The sequence below is a fragment of the Desmodus rotundus genome, chromosome X (genome assembly GCF_022682495.2).
Source record: "Desmodus rotundus isolate HL8 chromosome X, HLdesRot8A.1, whole genome shotgun sequence".
Taxonomy (NCBI): Eukaryota; Metazoa; Chordata; class Mammalia; order Chiroptera; family Phyllostomidae; genus Desmodus; species Desmodus rotundus.
Window position 1 is genome coordinate 58,229,249 of NC_071400.1, and position 22,913 is coordinate 58,252,161.

A 22,913-nucleotide genomic window follows, 5' to 3' on the forward strand; every position below is an offset into this window, starting at 1 on the left:
GCCATTTCTTGTGGGCTGTTTGGAAGTGCAAACAATATTACTCTTATTAGAGGACTTGTGCTTATTTTCAGTTTGATTTGCCCATCTGGTCAGAAAGAAAGAAGTTTGCAGAATTTTCTGAGACTAATTCTTCTGTGCTCATGATGGGCTATCCTATGCAATGTTCCATTTGCAGTCTGTGAATCAAGTGTTATTCATGGGCACAGAAGAGAATGAAACAACCCAAATCATTTTGCTTGCTTGACAGCGTCTGAACCCCACTGCCCCCCTTTAAATGTGTAAGCTCAAGGGCTGTTTCAAAGGACAAATATTGTAAAAATAAGAAATTGTCACAGATTGTATTTGAAAAGAACTCAACTGATATTGAACTATGCTGACCTGTAGGTGGCACGTCTTCAAAGAGATTCAATTGAGTGGATTTGGGTTGAAGAACAGTCAAGAACAAAATAGATATCTGCACATAACATGTGTACATATTCTCAGCATATTGGGCATCTGTCCAACAGCACCTTCACAGGCTGATTTTAGATCTTGGCCTAACAGGTCTGAAGGCAAAGATTTTCTAGTCTAAGGTAATGACTAGAAAAACAAAAATCAAAGTCAACTCTAGATCAACCAGTTAACCACCCCTACATGCATCTGAAATCTGTTTGGGAGTCATTTCATGACTGAGGAGAGGAGCTTAAACTCAAACTGTGAATTTTGTGACACAGTGACAGACCCAGTAGCACTTTGGTAAGGGGACAGAAATGGAAATATGAGCTAAAAAGGATTTTTTTCCAACTGCCTTTGGTTTTCTGTTTTCTAGGCTGCTTCTATCCTCCATCAGCATAGAGATCCAGAGTTGATGCATCGAATTCTACTGTGAGTTGCATGTTGATAAGTTATCATGTGACCCAGTCATTCCACTCCTAGGTATCTACTCAAGAGAAATGAAAACATATATCCACACAAAGATTTGTGCACAAATGTTCATAGAAACATTATTCATAATAGTCAAAGTAGAAATAATCCAAAAGTCCATCAGCTGAAGAACAGAAAAACAAAATGTGGTCCCTCCATACAATGGAATATTATACAGCCATAAAAAGGAATGAAGTATTTTTTTTAAAATTTATTTATTTATTTTTATTCAGTTACAATTGTCTGCATTTTCTCCCCTTCCCTCCACCCCACCCCAGGCAGTCCCACCACCCTCCCCCACCTCTACCCTCCCCCTTGATTTTCTCCTGGGTCCTTTATAGTAGCTCCTATAGACCCCTCTCCCCACTATTCCTTCCCCACTCCCCTGTGGCTATTTTACAATGTACTTAATTTCAATGTCTCTGGTTATATTTTGTTTGCCTTTTTCTTTTGTTGATTATGTTCCAGTTAAAGGTGAGATCATACGGTATTTGTCCCTCACCGCCTGGCTTATTTCACTTAGCATAATGCTCTCCAGTTCCATCCATGCCATTGCAAAGGGTATAAGCTCCTTCTTTCTCTCTGCTGCGTAGAATTCCATTGTGTAAATGTACCATAGTTTCTGGATCCACTCATTTGCTGATGGGCACTTAGGTTGCTTCCAGTACTTGGCTATTGTAAATTGTGCTGCTATGAACATTGGGGTGCATAGGTTATTTTGGGTTGGTGTTTCAGGGTTCTTAGAGTATAATCCCAGCAGCAGAATTGCTGGGTCAAAGGGCAGTTCCATTTTTAATTTTCTGAGGAAATTTCATACTGTTTTCCACAGTGGCTGCACCAGTCTGCATTCCCACCAACAGTGCACTAGGGTTCCCTTTTCTCCGCATCCTCTCCAACATTTGTTTGTGGATTTGTTTATGTTGGCCACTCTGACTGGTGTGAGATGGTACCTCATTGTGGTTTTCATTTGCATCTCTCTGATGGCTAGTGATGCTGAGCATCTTTTCATATGTCTCTGGGCCCTCCGTATGTCTTCCTTGGAGAAGTGTCTGTTCAAGTCCTTTGCCCATTTTTAAATTGGGTTGTTTGTCTTCCTGGAGTGGAGTCTTGTGAGTTCTTTATATATTTTGGAGATCAGGCCCTTGTCTGAGGTATCATTGGAAAATATGTTTTCCCATACTGTTGGTTCTCTTTGTATTTTAGTGCTGTTTTCTTTAGCCCTGCAGAAGCTTTTTATTTTGATGAGGTCCCACTTGTTTATTCTTTCCTTTATGTCCCTTGCTTTAGGGGACGTGTCTGTGAGGATGTTGCTGCGTGGAATGCCTGAGATCTTCCTGCCAATGTTTTCCTCTAGGACTTTTATGGTGTTACGACTTATATTTAAGTCAAAAAGCTGTGGTACATTTATAAAATGGAATACTATGCAACCACATACATGTACATTTAAAAATTATCATTTTGATTCAGTTGACATGCAACAAGGAAGTCTATGTTTACTAAATAACCTGTACTGAGTTTTTAAAGATAATGTTGTTTACCCTCAGTCTTTTTTGTTCTATAGTATTAAGGCTGGACTTGAGCTTAGTGAATGTTTTAGTTTCCTATTGCTGCTGTAACACATTACCACAAACTTAGTGATTTTGAATGACAAATTTATTCTTATAGTTCTGGATAGCAGAAGTTTTAAAAATCAAGGTGTGGGTAGGGCTGCATTTCTTCTGAAAGCTTTAGAGGAGTACCAGTCCCCTCACTTTTAGAGGCCAGCTGCACTCCTTGGCTCATCCCCTTCTACCATCTTCAAATCCAGAAACATAGCATCTTCCAATCTGTCTCTCTGACTCTAATCTTCCTGCATCCTTGTTATAAGAACTCTTATGATTACATTAGGTCCACCCAGATAATCCAAAATAATCTGTTTGCCCCAAGATTCTTAACTGCAAAGTCCCTTTTACCATGTAAAGTAAGATAGTCACTTGATCTAGGCTTAGGAGTGGACATTTTGTTGGGGGAGGGAGCTATTATTCAGCTGACAGCATTGAAGTTCCTGTTTATTTTATTTTATTAAGTTTGTGGAGGTTTTTTAAAACTTAAATTTATTGTCCTGGCTTGTGTAGCTCAGTGGATTGAGCAGAAGCTTGTAAACCGAAAGGTGGCCAGTTCAATTCCCAGTCAGGACACATGCCTGGTCTGTGGGCCAGGTCCCCAATAGGGAACACGCAAGAGACAACCACACATTGGTGTTTCTCTCCATCTCCCCCCTCCCTCTCCTCTCTCTAATATAAAAATAAATGAAATCTTTAAAAAATAATTAAATTTATTGCAGTAACATTGGTTAATAAGATTATATAGGTTTCAAGTGTACCTTTCTATGATACATGATCTGTGTATTGCATTGTGTGCCCACCACCCAAAGTCAAATCATCTTCCATCATCATATATTTGCCTCCTTTATGAGCCCTCACCCCCCTTTCCTCTGGTAACCATTATACAGTTGTCTGTGTCTGAGTTTCAGTTTTATATTCTACATATGAGTGAAATCACATGGTTCTTAGCTTTTCCCGACTGACTTATTTTGCTTAGCATAATATTCTCAAGGTTCATCCATGTTGTCGCAAATTGTAGTATTTCATCTTTTCTTATATCTGAGTACTATTCCATTGAATATATACCACATCTTCTTTATTCAATTACTTTGGTTGTTTCCATGTCTTGGCCACTGTGAATAATGCCACAATGAACAGAAGGGTGCATATATAGAAGAAAGAATGAAGCTGGAGGTATTTCACTACCAGAGTTCAAATTATGCTACAGAGCAACAATACTCAAAACAGCATGGTATTGGCACAAAAACAGACACACAAACCAATGGAACAGATCTGAGAGCGCATGTCAGTCGCTGTTTAGGGAACTCTCCCGCAGCAGCAACCCTCCCCTATCACCCTTGCTGCACTCCCACTGCTGCAGCCACAACCTCGGCCGCGCCCTCGCCCCCACCGCTCTAGCTGCCATGGCAGCACCCTGCTACCCCACCGCCAGGCTCGTTCACTAAGAGAAAGAAGGAGGTGCCCCCCACAGAGGAGAACAGCAGGGCTCAGTGAGTTAGCTGTCCCCAGAAAGACTTAACTCGGTGGGGGAGGTGAACTACCCTGAAGAGCCTTTAAAGTGCCTAGCACCCAGGACAGCAAAGAGCGAGAAGGTGGTGTGTGAGTTGCCCCTAATTAGTGTACCTCAGGAACAGCACAACTGGTGGATTGAAGGTGCTGCTCTGGTGCAGACGGGCACTGGGGGCCCTGCAGCAAATGGAGAAACTGTGCTAGAAAGTGGGCAACTGTAAAGAGTGTAGCCCACACCTGGCCCCCATCCTCTCAAAACCATAGAAAGGGAGAAAACCAAAGCCAAAGCCATCTCAGCCTGCAGCATCCAGGAAGACCAGCAGAACTTGGTTGGCGGGTTTAAAGTCAGCAAGAGGCTTTTTTTAATTCTTTTTTTTTTCTTTGCTCCCCTAAGTCAGATAATAAGACCTGGAGCTGTGAAAAGTCCAGAGACATACCCAAAGAGGGATCATAAGGCTAGTTCCAATAACTGAGAAATTGAGATAGATTTCACTTTGCTATTCCAGAGAACTTGCATGTTATAGTTTATTTCTATTATTATTATTTCTTCTTTTTTAATTTTATCAGTATTTTTATTTCTCTTTGTTTTGTATAGTTTTCTTCATTTTGTTTGTTTAATTCCATTGTTTGACTGATTTTCCTTGTTCTCCCTTTCATAGTATATTTTAATTTTCCTTCTTTCACTTGTGTTCCAATAGCACACACACTACTCCAGGTCGTGAACTTCCTATTCTTGTTATTCAGATCACATAGATTCTGTCATATGATTGCTGTTCCAGTATTATTGTAAATAATTGTTTTTCCATATATTCGTAAATACTACCCAGTACCCCTCCCAGATCTTAGCCCATTTCACTTTCTTCTGGAACTTTACTACCATTGTGGTTAACTCTATTCTCTCGCACACAACACCTAATTTCTATCATTTACTCTCACTATAGCACATAATCTGACCTCTGACAAGCTCACTGTTTTCTGGATTCAACTTACAGTTCTTCCTCCCCCTAACAAGAGACATATCTCTTTTCAACCCTTTCTAAAAAGTGGCTAGTTGGGTGAAATATCACCATTAACACTATACTTATCCAAAGGATCTCCTATCTCTTCTCAATGGATTGGTACTTTAAATCCCATAGAATACACTCCTGCTGTCTTACTCCATTTTGCCTTCCTCCTCCAACTAATCACATAAAGAGTAGGTGGGAGTTCAGAAACCCAATATACCTGCTGGAAGAGAGAATGCATCAACAAAGGAACAACCAACTGAAAATAAAGAAAGATGGCAGAGGAGTGAGTGAAAGCCAAACTAACCTGACCCAGGACCAATCTGAAATTACAACAAAATGGTGGAGAAATTCTCCAGAACAAACAACTGAACAACAGCAAGAGAGAAGCCTCATAACCTTGGACAGACAGAAGTACCAGCTTTGACACAACCTGTCTGCACCTGCATATCAGCATACAAGGTGTGGTGGGTGGAGTGACTCTCAGTTAATCAGCTGGAGGAAAGGACCCAAAGAAGAAAGACCCAACAACAATCAAAATCCAACTACAACCAGAAAGCCAACATAAATGCCATCCCAAGAGCAGCAAGTTCAGAAGATCAAGGAGACTGCACCACTAAATCTCACAGGATTTCTACCGTAGAAAATCACACCACAAACACAGGGAGTCAGAACAGATCAAGTTAAGAAGCAGCAGCTAACAAGAAGAGTCTCACAAACAATGGGAAGACAAAGAAACAAACCCTAAATGAAAGGAAAAGAGGAAGCCTCAGAAAGAATGCTAAATGAAATAGAGGCAAGTCAACTATCAATTATTGAGTTCAAAGAAATGGTTATCAGGAAGCTCAATGAGCTCACAGAGAATTACCAAAAACTACAATGAAACTATAATGAACTCACTGCAAACTATATCAACATGAAAAAGGAAAGAGAAACTATTAACAAGGGCCAAGAGGAAATGAAGAATACAATTTTTGAACTGAAGAACACAGTAGAAGGAATCAAAAGCAGGCTCGATGAAGCAGAGGATTGAATTAGCAAGCTGGAGGACAAGGTAGAAAAAAAACACCTAGAATGAGCAAAAAAAGGAAAAGAGGCTCAGCAAGAATGAAGAGGGGTTAAGGGAACTGCAGGACAACATGAAATGTAACAATATCCCTATAATAGGGATACCAGAAGGAGAAGAAGAAGAGCAAGGGATAGAAAACCTGTTTGAAAAAGTAATGATGGAAAATCTCCCTAATCTGATGAGAGAAAAAGTCACCCAAATCCAGGAAACACAGAGAGTCCCAATCAAGAGGAACCCAAAGAGGCCCACTTCAAGACACATCATAATTAAAAAGGCAAAATTCCAAGACAAACTGAGAATCTTATAGGCAGTAAGGGAAAAACAGGAAGTTACATAAAAGGGAGCCCTGATAAATCTAGCAGCTGACTTCTCAATGGAAATGCTACAAGCCAGATGGGATCAGCAAGGAATATTCCAAGTAATGCAAAACAAAGGCCTGTAACCAAGGCTACTCTATCCAGCAAAGCACTCAATTAAAATGGAAGGCCAAATAAGGAGTTCCCCAGACAAAAGAAGCCTCAAAGAATATACCTCCTCCAAAGCAGTCCTGCAAGAGATGCTAAAGGATCTGCTTTAAGAAAAGGAAAAAGATGACTGAGAGAGAGAGGAACACAAGTACGAAGGAAATAAAATGGCAATGAATAAGTACCTAACAATAATAACCTTAAATGTAAATGGATTAAATGCTCCAATCAAAAGACATAGAATAGCTGAATGGATAAGTAAACATGACCCACACATATGCTGCCTACAAGAGACACACCTCAGAACAAAAGCCCTACACAGACTGAAACTGAAGGGCTGGAAGAAAATATTCCAAGCAAATGGACAGGAGAAAAAAGCAGGGGTAGCATACTCATATCAGACAAAATAGACTTCAAAACAAGGGCCATAAAAAGAGACCCAGAAGGTCACTTCATAATACTCAAAGGAAGAATCCACCAAGAAGACATAAACATTGTAAATATATATGCACCCAACATAGGAGCACCCGAATACATAAAGAAAATCTTGGAGGACTTCAAGAAAGATATTGACAGCAACACAATGATAGTAGGGGATTTTAACACCCCACTATCAAAAATGGACAGATCTTCCAAACAAAATATCAACAAAGACATTGTGGCATTGAACAATGCCCTAGATGAAATGGACTTAACTGATATATATAGAGTCTTTCATCCCAAAGAAGCAAAATACACATTCTTTTCAAATGTACATGGAACATTTTCAGACAGATTGCATGATAGGACACAAAACGAGTCTCAACAAATTCAAGAAAATTGAAATCATATCAAGCATTTTCTCTGACTACAAGGGACTGAAACTAGAAACCAACCTCAAGGAAAAAATCAAAAACACTCAAACTCATGGAGACTGGACTGAATAGCATGCTATTAAGCAATGAATGGGTCAAGAATGAGATCAAGGAAGAAATCAAATCTTTCTGGAAACAAATGAAAATGAACTCACAGCAATCCAAAACTTATGGGACACAGTGAGGGCAGTCCTAAGAGGGAAGTTCATAGTGATACAGGCCTACCTTAAAAAGATAGAAACATTTCAAACAAACAACCTAACCCTATGCCTACAAGAACTGGAGGAACAACAACAAAGACAGCTCAGAGCAAGTAAAAGGAAGGAAATAACCAAGATCAGAGCAGAATTAAATGCATAGAGACTAAAAGCACAATTGTAAGGATCAATGAATCCAGGAGCCGGTTATCTGAAAATATAAACAAAATCAACAAGCCTTTAAGCAGAATCATCAAGAAGAAAAGAGAGAGGATCCAAATAAACACAATTAGAAATGAAAGAGGACAAATTACAACTGATACCACAGAAATACAAAGGATTGTCAGAAATTACTATAAAGAACTGTATGCCAAGAAATTTGAAAACCTAGGTGAAATGGACAAATTTCTAGAAAAATATAATCTTCCAAAACTCAATTAAGGAGAAAAAGAAAACCCGAACAGACCAATAACAGGTAACGGAATTGAAACAGTCATCAAAAAACTCCCGACACACAAAAGCCCTGGACCAGATGGTTTCACAGGAGAATTCTACAAAGCATTTGAGGATGAACTAACCCCAATCCTTCACAGACTATTCCAAAAATTCCAAGAAGACGGAAGACTCCCAAACTCTTTTTATACAGCCAGCATCATCCTAATCCCAAAACCAGATGAACACACAACAAAGAAAGAAAACTTCAGGTCAATGTCGCAGATGAACATCGATGCTAAAATCCTCAACAAAATATCGGCAAACCACATCCAGCAATACATTGAAAAGCTCAGACATCATGATCAAGTGGGATTCATCCCAGGGATGCAAGGATGGTACAATATTCACAAATAAATAAACATAATATATCACATAAACAAAAGAAAGACAAAAATCACATGACCATATCAATAGATGCAGAAAAAGCATTTGATAAGGTACAGTACCCATTTATGATAAAAAACACTCCGTTAAGTGGGAATAAAGGGAGAATTCCTCAACATAATAAAGGCCATATATGAGAGACCTACAGCCAACATCATACTAAATAGGCAAAAAATAAAAACTTTCTTACCAAGATAAAGAGGAAGACAAGGGTGTCCACTTTCACCACTTCTATTCAATGTGGTATTGGAAGTCCTTGTCCCAGCAATCAAAGGAATAAAAGACATCCAAATTGGAATGGAGTAAGTAAAACTGTCATTGTTTGCAGATGACATGATAGTATACATAGAAAATCCTGTAGATTCCACAAAAAAACTACTTGATCTAATAAGTGAATTTGGCAAAAGAACGGGATACAAAGTCAATATGCAGACATTAAAGACATTTTTGTCCACCAGAAATGAAATATCAGAAACAGAAATCGGGAAAACAATCCCATTTGATATAGCAAGAAGAAAAGTAAAATACCTAGGAATAAACCTAACCAAGGAGGTAAAAGACCTGTATTCAGAAAACTACACAAAACTGAAGAAAGAAATGAAGGAAGACACAAACAAAGGGAAGACACAATCCATGTTCATGGATTGAAAGAATTAACATCATCAAAATGTACATACTGCCCAAAGTGATTTATAATTCAACACAATCCTTATTAAAGTACCAATGACATACTTCACAGATATAGAACAAACATTTCAAAACTGTATATGGAACCATAAATGACCCTGAATAGCTGCAGCAATTTTGATAAAGAAGAACAAAGTAGGAGGAATCACAATACCTGATATCAAACTGTATTACAAGGCCACTGTAATCAAAACAGCCTGGTAGTGGCATAAGAACAGACACATGGATTAATGGAAGAGAATAGAGAGCCAAGAAATAAACCTAACTCTCTAAGGCCAATTAGTATTTGACAAAGGAGGCAGCAGTATAAAATGGAATAAGAATAGCTTCTTCAAGAAATGGAGTTGGGAGATCTGGACATCTACATGAAAAAAAATGAAAGTTGATCACCAACTTACAACTTATACAAAAATAAAGTCAAGGTGGATGAAAGACTTAAATGTAAGTCATAACATGATAAAAGTCCTAGAGGAGAACATAGGCAGGAAGATCTCAGATATTCCATACAGCAATATTTTCACTGATATTTCCCCTAAAGCAAGGGACATAAAGGAAAGAATAAACAAATGGGACTTTATCAAATTAAAAAGCTTCTACGTGGCTAAAGAATACAGTATCAAAATGAAAAGAAAACCAACAGTATGGGAAAACATATTTGCAAATGATACCTGGGACAAGGGTTTGATCTCAAAAATATATAAAGAACTCACATGACTCCAGTCCAGGAAGACAAACAACCCAATTAAAAAATAGGCAAAGGACCTGAACAAACACTTCTCCAAGAAGGACATACAGAGGGCCTAGAGACATATGAAAACATGCTCAGCATCACTAGCCATCAGAGAGATGCAAATTAAAACCTCCATGAGATAACACTTCACATCAGTGAGAATGGCCATCATAAACACATTAACAAACAAGAAATGTTGGAAAGGTTGTGGAGAAAAGGGAACCCTAGTGCACTGTTGGTGGGAATGCAGTGTGGTGCACCCACTGTGGAAAACAGTATGGAATTTCCTCGGAAAACTAAAAATGGAACTGCCTTTCCACCTGGCAATTCCACTGCTGGGATTATACCCTAAGAACCCTGAAACTCCAATCCTAAAGAACCTATGCACCCCAATGTTCACAGCAGTGTAATGTATAGTAGCCAAGTGCTGGAAGTAACGTACGTGCCCATCAGTAAATGAGTGGATCCAAAAACAATGGTACATTTACAAGATGAATACTATGTGGCAGAAGGGGAAAAGGAGCTCCTACCCTTTGCAACATCATGGATGGAACTGGAGAGCATTATGCTAAGTGAAGTAAGCCAGGCGGTGAAAGACATATACCATATGATCTGACCTTTAAGTGGAACCTAATCAAGAAAGCAAAGAAGCAAGCAAAATATAACCAGAGACATTGAAATTAAGAGCAAACTGACAGTAGTCAGAAGGTAGGTAGGGGGGCATAATGGGGAGGAATGGGGGAAGGGTTTTGAGGGGCAAGTACAAAGGACACATGGAGAAAAGCAAGGGGGGGTGGAATCAGGAAGAGAGGTAGGGAAGTCTGGGATGGGGGGGGGAGTGGTGGTGGGAAAATGCAGACAACTGTACTTGAACAAGAATAAAGAAAAAATGAGATCTGAGAGCCCAGAAGTAAAGCCATGTAGACAAGTAATTTTTGACAAAGGAGCCAAAAACATACAATGGAGAAATGAAAGCCTCTTTAATAAATTGTGCTCAGAAAATTGGAAAGCCACATGCAAAAGAATGAAACTAGACTACAGTTTGCCTTCATGGAATTCATTTTTAGATAGAGCATTTGATACAGAGTCTCTCAGAGGACTACTGTGAGAGAGAAAAAGAGATTTTGCAGCCTTGTCATTCTGTCTTGGGTAGATGAGTCTTCCATTTGGAAGTACCATTAGGTAAGATCTCCTACCTCCTTGTGTGCAGGCCCTCCACCAATGGTACCTGTTGGGATTGGTGCCTTCAGTCTCAGGCATACTGCTTTGTATATGCTAAGTGCTCAAGAGTGACTGGGTCTTTGTCCCAGGAGAGGATGAAAGTCATCATAAAGGGTAATAGTTGATGGACCGTTTCAAGGTCATCACTACAGATTCTTCTCAGTTAACAACTCCATTCCTAGAAGTTCTTCATCAGAGCTATTTTAAGTCTTTGTACTATGATGGAAACCCATTTCATTTGCTCTTGTTTAGTTCTTAGGGCAAGTGTACAATAGCTTCTAAACAGAACATATGTAGACTAGAAAAGCACCATTGATTTACTTAGGCCTTTTGTGTAGGTGAAATCATTTCAACTTCTGTATGCTTTCTCTGTAGGGCCTTCTTTCTCAGGAATTAGCAACATGCAACAAACTTTACTCCAACTTTTCTAAAAGATACAGAAATTCTTTGGTGTCCAATCTGTCACTGCTTAAAGATACCCATTCCGTGCTCTGCTGAGAACTCATCTTCCTTCTGTCTCTCCCCACTGGGCTTCTGTCCCCTGCTGATTGTTATTTGTTTCATTGAAGGCAGACATCATGACAGAATAGAGATAACATGGGATTTGAATCAAAACACATGAACTGGAGTTCACCTGTGAACCTGTTGGCTGTGTGACCTTTTGATGTGGATCCCGGCCCGCGGGATCCGTGTGTTGTGGCTGCAGTGCACAAATTCACATGGACTACAGAAATCCTGTGGAGAAAAAGGTGCGGCATGGCCACTCTCTAAGTGAGAGAGAGGGTGAGAAGGCCAGAGAGCCCGACCCCTGCCCGGACAGGCTTTTATTGCTTCTCTGGGTACATTACATTGAGGATGGTCCTCATTTACTATGCACAGGTTCACTGTAGGTGATTACCTTTTACAGACAACAAAGGAAAGAATGCTGCTAATTACTTCAAAGAGAAGGATCAAGGAGGAAAGTGGTTGAACTGGTTCCACTCTATACTTGGGAGGTTTAGAACAGACTTTAGGAGGTTAAAGATACTCAGTAAGCATTTGCTGCTTCAATCCAGGGTAAGGGAGTTTTGCCAAAAACAAGTCTCATAGCAGCCTAGGTACAATGCAGGCCTGATTCCCCACGGGAGAACCTGTCTGTGGGTGTGGGTCCTGCATGCCAGACCTCGCACACACTGGCTTTTCCGAGTGGGGGCTGGGCTACATTTCCCATGCGTGGAACGGTTCCCTATAATCTTTAGCCAGCCCACTCTCCTTCAAGAGCAAGGAGCAAGTCTCCTCATTTGTAAAGCCCTTGGGGCTAGGAATCCAAGGTAGTTAAAATAATTCCCTGTGCTCAGCTCCTCCCTCCACAGGGTGAGGATGGAGTGAAAGACTCCTCAGGCCATGATGATAGTCTTGCTCCACCCTGCCCCCCACCAAATCTTGATCAAGTTATAGCAGAACAAGCACTGACTGCACTTCACCTTCAGAAACTAAAAATGAAACAGCAGCCTTAGCAAATGAGACTTTGAGCTAGACAGAGTATAAATCAAACCAGTCATTTTTGCCATTAACTCAGAATGGATCAAAGCCTTAAATATGAGAGCTACAATTATAAAAGTGTAAAATCCTTAGATGAAAACATAGAGGTAAATTGTCATGACCTTGGTAATGGCTTTCTAGACATGATACCAAAAGCACAAACTAGCAAAGAAAAAAATAGATAAATTGGACTTTATCAAAATTAAAAACATTTCTGTTTCAAAAAATATATTCTGGTAAGGATACATCCTGGTGAGGATACTTCCTTGCTGTTATATTGTTTCAATAGCCCCGAATAAAAAAATTGTAAGGTACTGGCATAAGAATAGACAATATATCAATGAAATAGAATTGAAAGTTCAGAAATAAACTCTCACATTTATGACCAATTGATTTTCTAAAATTGTGCCATAACAGTTCAGTCAGGGAAGAAATAGTCTTTTCAACAAATGGTGCTGGAGCCCTGACTGGCTTGGCTCAGTTGGCTGAGCATTGTCCAGCAAAGCAAAAGGTTGCCGGTTCGATTCCCAGTCAGGGCATATGCCTGGGTTGCTGGCTGGTCCCCGGTTGGGGTATGTGTGTGAGGTAGCTGATCAATGTTTCTCTCCCACTCTTTGTCCCTCCCTTCCCCCATAAGTAAGTAAGTAAGCAAGTAAATATCTTTAAAAAAAATGGTGCTGGGAAAATAATATTCACATGCAAAAGTGTGAATTTGAGCTCCTACTTCTCACCAGATATGAAAATTGACTCAAAATGGATAAGAGATCTAAATATAAGCACTTAAATTATAAAACTCTTAGAAGAAAACATTGGTGTCAATCTGTGTGACTTTGCATTAGGCAGTGGTTTCTTAGATATGACACCCAAAGCACAAGTGACCAAAGGAAAAGTAGATAATTGGATTCAATCAAAATTTAAAACTTTTGTGTTTCAAAAGACACTATCAAAAAATTGACAGACTGGACTCCTTCTATATTGCTGATGGGAATGTAAAATTGTGCAGCCATGATGGAAAGCAGGTTGGCATTTTCTCAAAAAAATAAACATAGGATTAACACATGACCTGGTGATTCTACTTCTTTGTATATATCTAAGATAATTGAAAACTGGTGTTGAAACAAATACTTTGTACTCAAATATTCATTGTAGCACTATTTATACCAGCCAAAAGGTGGAAACAACCTAAAGATCCATTGAACATATGAGTGGATAAACAAATTGTGTTATAGCCATTCAATGAAATATTACTCATCCTACAAAATGAATGAAGTACTGATTCATGCTACAACATAGATGAACCATGAAAATATCATGCTAAATGAAAGAAGCCAGTCACAAAAGGCCACATATTGTATGATTCCATTTATATCAGAATAAGCAGACTTATAACAGACATTATATCAGTGGTTGTCAGCACCTGGGGGAGGATGGGGAGTGACTGCTTAATGGTTATGAAAATTCATTTGGGTGTGATGAAAATGTTCGAACACAGTGAAAACCATTACGTTGTCCACTTTAAAAGGGTCATGTGAATGTCTTGGTATGTGAATTCTAGCTCAATAAAAATAAATTGCACGAAGAGCACTGAGGGCATGTAGTGGGTGCAGATGTCAAGAGCATGGGCTTTAGAGTCAGGGGGACTTGGGTTCAAGTCTTAAATCTTTTCCTTTCTAGCTGAATATTCTTTGGCTGTTTGCTGAACCTCCATTTCCTTATTGATAAAATTAGTGTAATCATAGCCTCCTAGGGCTGTTGTGAGGATTGCGGAGATAACAAACATAGGCAGTGTTGTTCTAATTATGGTTATGGTAGTGGTTGTTTTTCTCATCCTGAATAAGAAAAGACTCAAGAGCAGCTGGTACGTGTCACCAAATCTCTTCAGGGCTATAAAGGAGAAAAGGAGTTAGACTTTCTCCCTGGGGCCTGAGCAGTAAAAATAGGAGTTGTAGGAAGATATTGGGAAGAATTTTCTATTGGAATATAGAAATATAGAATTTTTACAGAATTTTCTATATTTTATCCAGAGACAATGGGCTGCCCTGGTAGGTAGTGAGGAATGGACTACTGGAGATGTGCAAGCAGAGCTTTAATGAGTCCTTGATGGGGTTCACACCACACAGAGCGGTCTAAGCCTACATCCTTGAGAAGTTTGGGTTTTATAGATTACTCAGTGAGTCAGGTGCTGACGACTATGGGGAGGCTGCCAACATCTTCGGTGGTGCTCTCAAGAGCTGGAGAAAGGCCAATTGGCTCTGGAAAGGAGGAGAAAGGAGGAGGTTAACAATAAATTAACATGGTGGCAGGTCCCTTCAGGAAAAACACTCTGTAAGGAGGTAGAGGCTATGTGTGAGCACTTGTGCATGTGCACTTCTTCTCCTTGGGTACAAACAAAACAAGGCACCCTCCAACCTCCTTCTCCTCTCCTTTTGGGACAGGAGCCCCAGGGAAGGCCAGCAAGGTTGGAAGGAGGAGAGGGGGGAGAAAGAAATTTCAAGGAAGGGTAAGTCTCTGTGAGGACAGGACCTTCCCCCAGGGGGAGAGACTGGGTCTGGTCCACACTGAATGGAGTAACATGATCCCTTTCACACCCCACCTTGGAGTGCTCTTCCAATGCAGTTATGGTCTCTTCCCTTTTTGGCCACCCTCCTCTCCATACTCCTAAATCCTGCTCTTCAATGCCTGGACAATTTTCCCTTTGAAAAACTGACCATTAAAGCCCACATATTTCATTCATCTGAAAGTTCAGACTAGTGCAATATATAGAGACAGAAAGTAGATTAGATTAGTGGTTGCCAGGGGCTGGTGGGATGGAGAAGTAGAGGGACAATAGCTAAATGGTACAAGTTTTCTGTTTGGGATGACAGAAATGTTCTAAAATTGATTGTGGTAATGGTTGAACAACCTTGTGAATATACAAAAAAAATCATTAAATTCTACACCTTAAATGGATGAGTTGTATCACTTATACATCAATAAAGCTACTTAAAAAAATAAAGCCAATTGTTGGGTAGTCCTTTGTTAGCTGATCTATCTCTTTACATTAAAAAAAAAAAGCAAAAAAACCCAGAAGAACGTGTTCCATGGGTCTGACTCTCCCCAGTGTGCATCAGCATCATTATTGAACCTGTTGTCACTGGCATTGGGTGCCACACGATTGGGCCAGGCACCTTATTGTGATTGCAGATGGCTGGCTAAATGCACTGTGTATATGCAGCAATGAGAACTATCTGGAAGGCATTTAATATAGTGACTCATAGGGTCATGTGTGGAGAATTAATTCAAATTGACTTGGCATTAAGCCAAGGAAAACTTTCTGAAGAGACTGTAAACATAAATTAATGGATCGAGTTGAAGGAGGGATAGAGGGGAGGCAGCAGGGAGAGGCCCAGCCACACAGCCCCCAAGGTAGCTAGCTGGAGGGAGCTGATGAGGTAGCCAGCCGGCATACTCTGTGCTTGGTTAGGGTAGGGACTTTGTTTCAAGTCCTGGTCCTCTGTCTCATGCCAGTTCTTCTGCCGACTCTGGAGTCCCTGGTGCCTGGTCCATTCCTTCTGGCAGCACTGATCCCTGTCACCCCAGATATCGCAGGCAGTCCTGATACTTCTGTTTGCAACATATCTCCCTCCCTTCCACAAGCTTCTTGAGGACTGAGAGGGACAAGCTGTAGGCAAACAATAGCTTGTGGGGTCCACCATAGTGTCTGCCCCAGAGAGGTTCTGGTAGACTTCCAGGGGCCCTGACTTTTTAAACCCACACCTCACTGGACAAAAATGTTAATGCAAGCTTTCATTCCAGTAGTTTGTGCTGTGAAAGTATAGGTTTCTTTATGAGTTTTCTAAAGAGATGTTATGATATCTTTTTATAATAGATTTATTGAGATTTAATGTAGATACTATAACTGATAGATATACAATTCAGTGATTTTTAGGAAATTTGTAAAGCTGTGAAACCATCGCCACAATAACTTTTTAGAACATTTCCATCATTAAATATGCATTTAAAACCCTGCATTACTCCCCCATACTCTGATGAATCAGAGGTGCAAAATGTCCCTCTTTTCCTGCGCCCCCACCCCCCGATCCTGGGAAGTGAAAGCTCAGTGATTTGAGGGCCAGCCACCTGGGTTCTCATCCCAGCTCTGCTACTGAATGGCTGTAAGACTTTGGGCAAGCCTTTTCCCTCTCTTGGTCTGGTACTCCTTCCCGTAAACTGCCACAGTTGGGACTGCGGAGGGGACCCAGCTGTTCTGTGCAAGCCTTCCAGCTCTGGCACTGTTAGAGTATCTCTCCCCTAGCAGGAGGGCATGGCAAAGGTCCATGGGATGATAAGCTGTAGGTACCTTGCCCTAGCACTGCCCAACACCACTGCTCAACCTGCCATCAACCTTCTGTGTGACATTGGCCTCCCCCTTTTAATCCCTTCCTCTCACCCAAGTAATGAGAGTAGCAGGTAGAAATCTATGCCTCTTTAAGAAGTGTACAGAGCAGTGTGTGGGACTAGAGCTTAAGGAAAGGTTCAGTACATGAGACATGGGGCAGTTCAAAGAGTCCCAGGGGCAGCTGCTGAGTGTGGGGGCAAAGTGGGGGGTGGATAGCTGTGGAGGAGTAAGGAGCTTGGATTGGGACTGTGTCCTGTGGCCTATGTAGAACAACAAGAAGTGTGAGGTGGACTGAGCAGGTCAAATTTTCATTTTCTTTAGAGGCAAATTTCTTTTCTTGATATCCTATGAGTAGGTGAGAGAAGGGGTGAGCAGATAGGAAAGAGAGATAAGACTGGAGGTAGAGACTAGTTAGGAAGCTCTTGCAGGAGGCTAGAGAGGGGTAATGGAAGTAGGAACTAGGGCAGTGGCAATAGCAGTGGCATAAGAGGAGACAAACAATAGGGATGACCAAGTTTAAGGATACCCTCTCCTTTCTGCAGCCCTTAGAGACTGACCTGAATGGTAAGGCCTCAGGCAGACTGTGATATTGGAAGGGAAAGCTTCACGGAGATGGGGAGGGCAGAGGGAGAGACAGGGAAGGGAGGATTTCTTTTGACTCGGAGGTGACAGTGAGATCTCAAAGTAAAGCCTCTGCACCAGGCAGATGAAGGTAAAGATGGCAGAGGAGGCACTCTACAGGGATAACTCATCAAAACCACAGGAGGAATGAGCTCTTCAGGAAGAGTGTGAGGCCCAAGGCCAAGGCCTGAGTATTGAGGTAGTTAGGATGGTGGGAACGTGGAGCAAACAAAGAAGAGTAGGGAAGGAGGGGAGATAGGAGAGAGTGTTGCATTCAGGGGCTCACCCTAGCTGAGCTGTATTCCTTGTTGGAGCCCAGCCAGGAGGGAAGGAGCTTATCTGAGGCTTTCTGCAGTGGTCCTTGTCCTTAAACTCAAGCAAACATTCCAATCACCCTTGAGACCATCCAGCTCAAAGATCTCTGCCCTCTCCTACCTGAAGGAAGGCTCCTTCATATGTCTTCATTCAAGCCTGTGCATTTTGATTTCTTTATGTAACCTCTTCTCCAGGCAGTCCACCATGATTTGCAAGAAGATCTGAGGATTCAGACATTTCTGAAGTTTTGCAGGTAAATCCAGTGCCTCACTGATGGTCTCAGAGGGGTTATCTTCCATTGTCATCACTCAGGCCCCAGCGGCACTCAACACCTTACCTTTAAGCCTCTCTGATATCCTGTCTCTTTTTTGGTGAGAAAATGGTCTCTTTACATGCACCCTGAACTGCCCCATGAAAGCTGCTGGCCAAGCCAGATGGGCTGACATCCTTCTGTTGGGTGGAGAATCCCAGTGTTGACAGTTTGCATTCCATGATTTTCCTGTAGGGGGCACCCTAGAGAAGCCTGGAATGGATTATTGATGACACTGCTTTGTCCTAACTCCTGCCTAGGCAGCAACAAGGAGATGAGGCCAACCTCAGAAGTGATGTAATAGTGTAGATGGACAACAATGTGGGTGGTCATGTCAGCCAATAGCACAAGTGACACCATGTGATAGAACCTGACCCAGCCTGGTACTCCTTGGAAACGTGGAATACTCTTCTGACCCATTCCTTGCCTTGTCTAAAGTGTGGAGCCCACCCCTACCTAACTCTTCCTCTACCTCCAGCCTCCAGGGAAGGTCCAAAACTCTCTTAGAGGTCACTTCCCCGGGATACTCATGAGAACAGTGCCTAGAGCAGACTGGGAGGTGAGGATCACAGAGTTCAGTTCTCTTGCTGCCACCTGTGTGGAATTGTTTTCCTATTGTTCATCAGAAGCACCCAAGCACATTTTCCAGCAAGCAGATCACAAGCCTTTCCTACCCAGCAAGGGACCAACCTAACAGAACTCACAGGCCAGACTTGCAGTGTGGGCTTCCTGTAGGCAACAAGCTGCCTTAGGTCCTGTTGGATTAATCCGGCTTCTATACAGGTGTGTGCTTTATGGACTGTCAGTGGTCAGTTGTTATTTTACTTTGAAAGCCACATCATATCCCACTTAGCTGACTCCAGGCAGTCCATTCATTGATCCACAGGCACGGAGCTCAGAGTGATTCCAGGCTTTGGGAGAGAAGCAGGAAGGGGACGGGCAGACAGGGAAAACTGTCACTGTGCCTGTCTTGAAGACAGCTGTAATTATCATCAATTCAATTCAACCCACATGTCTTGGCTGGCCTCCTGAGAGAGGCCCTGGTCAAGAATTGAGGGAATACAAGGTGAAGTAGTAGCTCTCGCTGCTGACCTCAGTTTGCTTATGTCTCTGAGAGCCAGGTGGGGCACACAGCCTGAGGTTTAAAGCCCACAGGTTCACTGTGTGGCACAGGCATACTTTGCATGTGGTTGGAAGTCATACTCACTACTGTGTAGCAGAGGCTGGTCACTTGCTGTCATTGTGCATCCTTCTCCCCCAATAGTGACCTACCTCACTCATACCCTCACTCACATATACACACACTTGCACACCAACAAATTCTCACACTTACACATGTGCCCTCACATACACACCCTCACACATTTGTCCTCACATACACACCCACACTCACATGTGCTTACACATACATGCTCACATACACATCTGCCCATATAAACCCACATACATTCATGTACTCTCACACACATACATCCCACACTTGCACACACCTACATACCCTCACATATCCATATTTTCTTTTCCACACTCTCACACAACCACACACACTCATTCAGACTCTCATTCTTATACATATGCTCTCACACACACACACATTTCTTTACACATGCTCACAACCACACACACATCCCATGTAAGCCCTCACATGCACACTGCCATACACCTTCCCACTCACTTATTCCAGTCAGCTGTGGCAGTCTTTACCAGATCACCTGTGTGTCCTTGTGAGCTGAGGGAGCCAGTGGATACACATGTCTGGGTGAAGGTGTGGTTTCACATAGGTATGAGATAGGAAGGTTGGTCCCTAACTTGAAAGGGGGACAAAAGAGGGTTCTTTTCACTTTTTTTGAACACCTGGATGCTTTTCAAAAATACGCATTCCTTTGACTCAGCATCTAGACCTCACTGCCAGGTGAGAGGAAATACAAGGACCATGTGTTTCTCAAGAAGTATAGGAACACATCCTTCATTCAGTCATTCAGTCAGTTAGTCTGTCAGATATTCTTAAGTATTGATTGAACACATACTAAGAACCCAGGTGTCAAGAATATATACAACCTTAAACAAGAAACCATAGCCCCTACCCTGGCAATACTCACAGTCTGGTGGGAAGACATGAGCAGAGGATGATAGTGTGGCCCAAGGTTGATGAGACAGAAGTGCTCTGTGGGTACACTGAGGACAGGTATATCCCCTGACAAGGGTGACCTGACCAGGTAGCAATAGTCTCTGCTTGCTCCTTGGAGGGAGAGGCAGACATGCAAATAAGTGAGCTCCGTGGCTGGCAAACTTGAGGGCATATCAGCATTCCTAAGGGGGCTTCTTGCGACACGGATTCCTGGAACCCAGCCTAGAGTTTCTGAGTCAGTAGGTCTGAGGTAGGGCCTGAGCATTTGCATTTCTTACACTGTTACTGGGGGTCTTTGGGTCTATACCTGGGAGTGGAATTGCTGGGTCATATGGTAACTCCATGTTTAATTTGTTAGGGAACCACCAGACTTTTCAACAGTGACAGAACCATTTTACATTTCCACCAGCAGTGAATGAGGGGTCTGATTTCTCCACATCCTTGCCCACCCATGTTATTTGGGTGTGAACTTGTAAGGGTTCAAGTTAAGGAGAAGGAATCTGAATGGGACTAAGAGGAGCAGCAGGGAAGACAGGGGGAAAACCATAGCAGCACACTGTTCTGAAAGCCTGAGAGGATAGGTTTCAAGACAGCCAGTGGCCATGCTAGCAGGGTCGTAATAGTGCTCTAATGCTCTGGAGAACTGGTTAGGGGGTTTCTTAGGGGCCAGGACAGGGGCAGGAGCTAGAAGTGTGGTAGAAGATTGAGGAAGTGGAGACATGATTGTTGGCCTGGGAGGGGGTGTTCATGGGGGTGATGGGACGAGGTGGAAACGGGGTCAGGGCCCTAGGACTTGCATGATGTAATTTGAGTTGGCTCCCATGCTGACGGTGCCCTCCGTTATTGCTGGGGATTTGGAGCATGTGCTGAGGACCCAGAAGCCCTGCTGGCCTGAAAGTTTGTTGGAAGAGGAACTGTCTGGAGCTAGCCATCAGGAAATCTGGCTGAAGCAGCTCTAGGACAGCCAGAGTAGGTGCAATTTGGGAAACTCCGCAAAGCTTGGGCAGTGCTGGAACAATCCCCACCACTGAAATGACAAGTCCCTCTTTCCAAGGGGGAGAAAGTCCTGGTGCCCAGCTCAGTACCTGGCAAATGGTGAGGACTCAATAAATGTGCTTGCATGAATGAAAAGAAAAGGTGACAAAGAGGGGGTTTGGGGCAGGGAGAGAGGGAGGGAGGCGGGGGAGAGAGAGAATCCTCCTCATAGGTTCCCAGGAGTTTATCTGCATGAGACTTGTGAGATTCAAGGGGGCCAGCAGGGCTCAAGGGCAGCTGGTAGTAGCGGCTGCTGGGGCTATGAGCAGCCAGGGGAGCAACAAGAGGCTGGCCCGACAAGCAGTTTAAGGGTCATTCAGGGCCATGCCCTCCTGTCCTCTTTTCCCCTGTCTGCTCCCCACCATTTGATTTAAGGGCTGAAGTGAGGGTAAAGTTCCACAGGGGCCCTTTGGCCAAGCTGAGCACCAAGTCCTAAGCCCAGCTGGCAGGGCCCATGCCTGACCTCACTCAGCAGGGCCTGCTGCAGGCTGATGCCCAGTGCACAGTTAGTGGTGGAAGACTGGATTAGTATGGTGGGGGAATCCCAAGGCACAAGGATCTCTGAATGCCCTGCCAATCTTGTCAACCTGGTTGACTTTTTGCTGGGCTCTGGGAAGGATGGACTTCCAGAACTGAGAGTAAGACAGAGAATGCAAAGTAGGGTGGAGAGTAAGGATGGGGAGGTGGGCTGGGGGGTGAAGTAAGGAATAGAAAGTGTGTTAGGACCATCCTGCTGTGCTGCTTCTTTTCTAGAAAGCATGTCACCATTTCCAAAGACTTTCCCATCTAGTCACAGACAAGGCTGAGCCAGCCTCTTGTGCTTGCTGTGACGGGGACACCAAGGCCCTTCTCCCACATCAAACTGGTACCCTGGGGTAGTCCCACTGGGATAAGGGTCCCCTGACCATTCTGTCATCAAAGCTATTTCCTTTTGCCTACTCCTCCATCCTCTTCCTCTTCCTTTCCTCACCTGTCCCTCCTAATTTTTTCCTTCTTTTTTTCTTCCCTCATGGTTCTTCTCCCACCTCTGTTCTTCTCCCCTTATATTTCCTTCCTTAACCTCCTATTCCCCTCTCTCCCTACCTCTACCTCCTTCTCCTCTCTCCAATCCTCCTCCCCAACCTTCCATCTTCTTTCAACTCCCCCATTTGCCTTTCCTTTCCTTCCCTTCCCCTCTGTACTCTTATCCCTTCCCAGGTGGAGAAGGAGGCTGGGCCTGAGTCTTCAGCTTCTCTTAGAGGGAGAGTGGGAGGAAGATTGTGGTGGAGGAGGAGATAGAGGCAGAGGGGAGTTGCCTGTTTCAGGCTCTGGAAGTCTGGTGTCACCTGTGGTATGGGAGAGAGGAGTAGGGGGTGGAACTTCCAGATAGAGTATACACCTCCCTGCCCACCACCCCAGCGCCCTCTACATACACCTGGTGTTGCTCTGGAGTGCCCAAAAAAGTAAGGGATGGGTGACCACAAAGCTACTGTGTCACATGAATG

At 42.7% G+C, this 22,913-nt stretch overlaps 1 protein-coding gene across 1 annotated transcript in view; it reads left to right on the plus strand.

The window, feature by feature from the left end:
- The first annotated feature begins 819 nt into the window (after positions 1–819).
- Positions 820–22,913, plus strand: part of HMGB3 (high mobility group box 3) — a 45,147-nt gene continuing 23,053 nt past the window's right edge. Inside the window, exon 1 of the mRNA XM_053917629.2 lies at positions 820–864. The gene's annotated coding sequence lies outside the window, so the exon portion shown is untranslated. The remainder of the gene's footprint in view (positions 865–22,913) is intronic.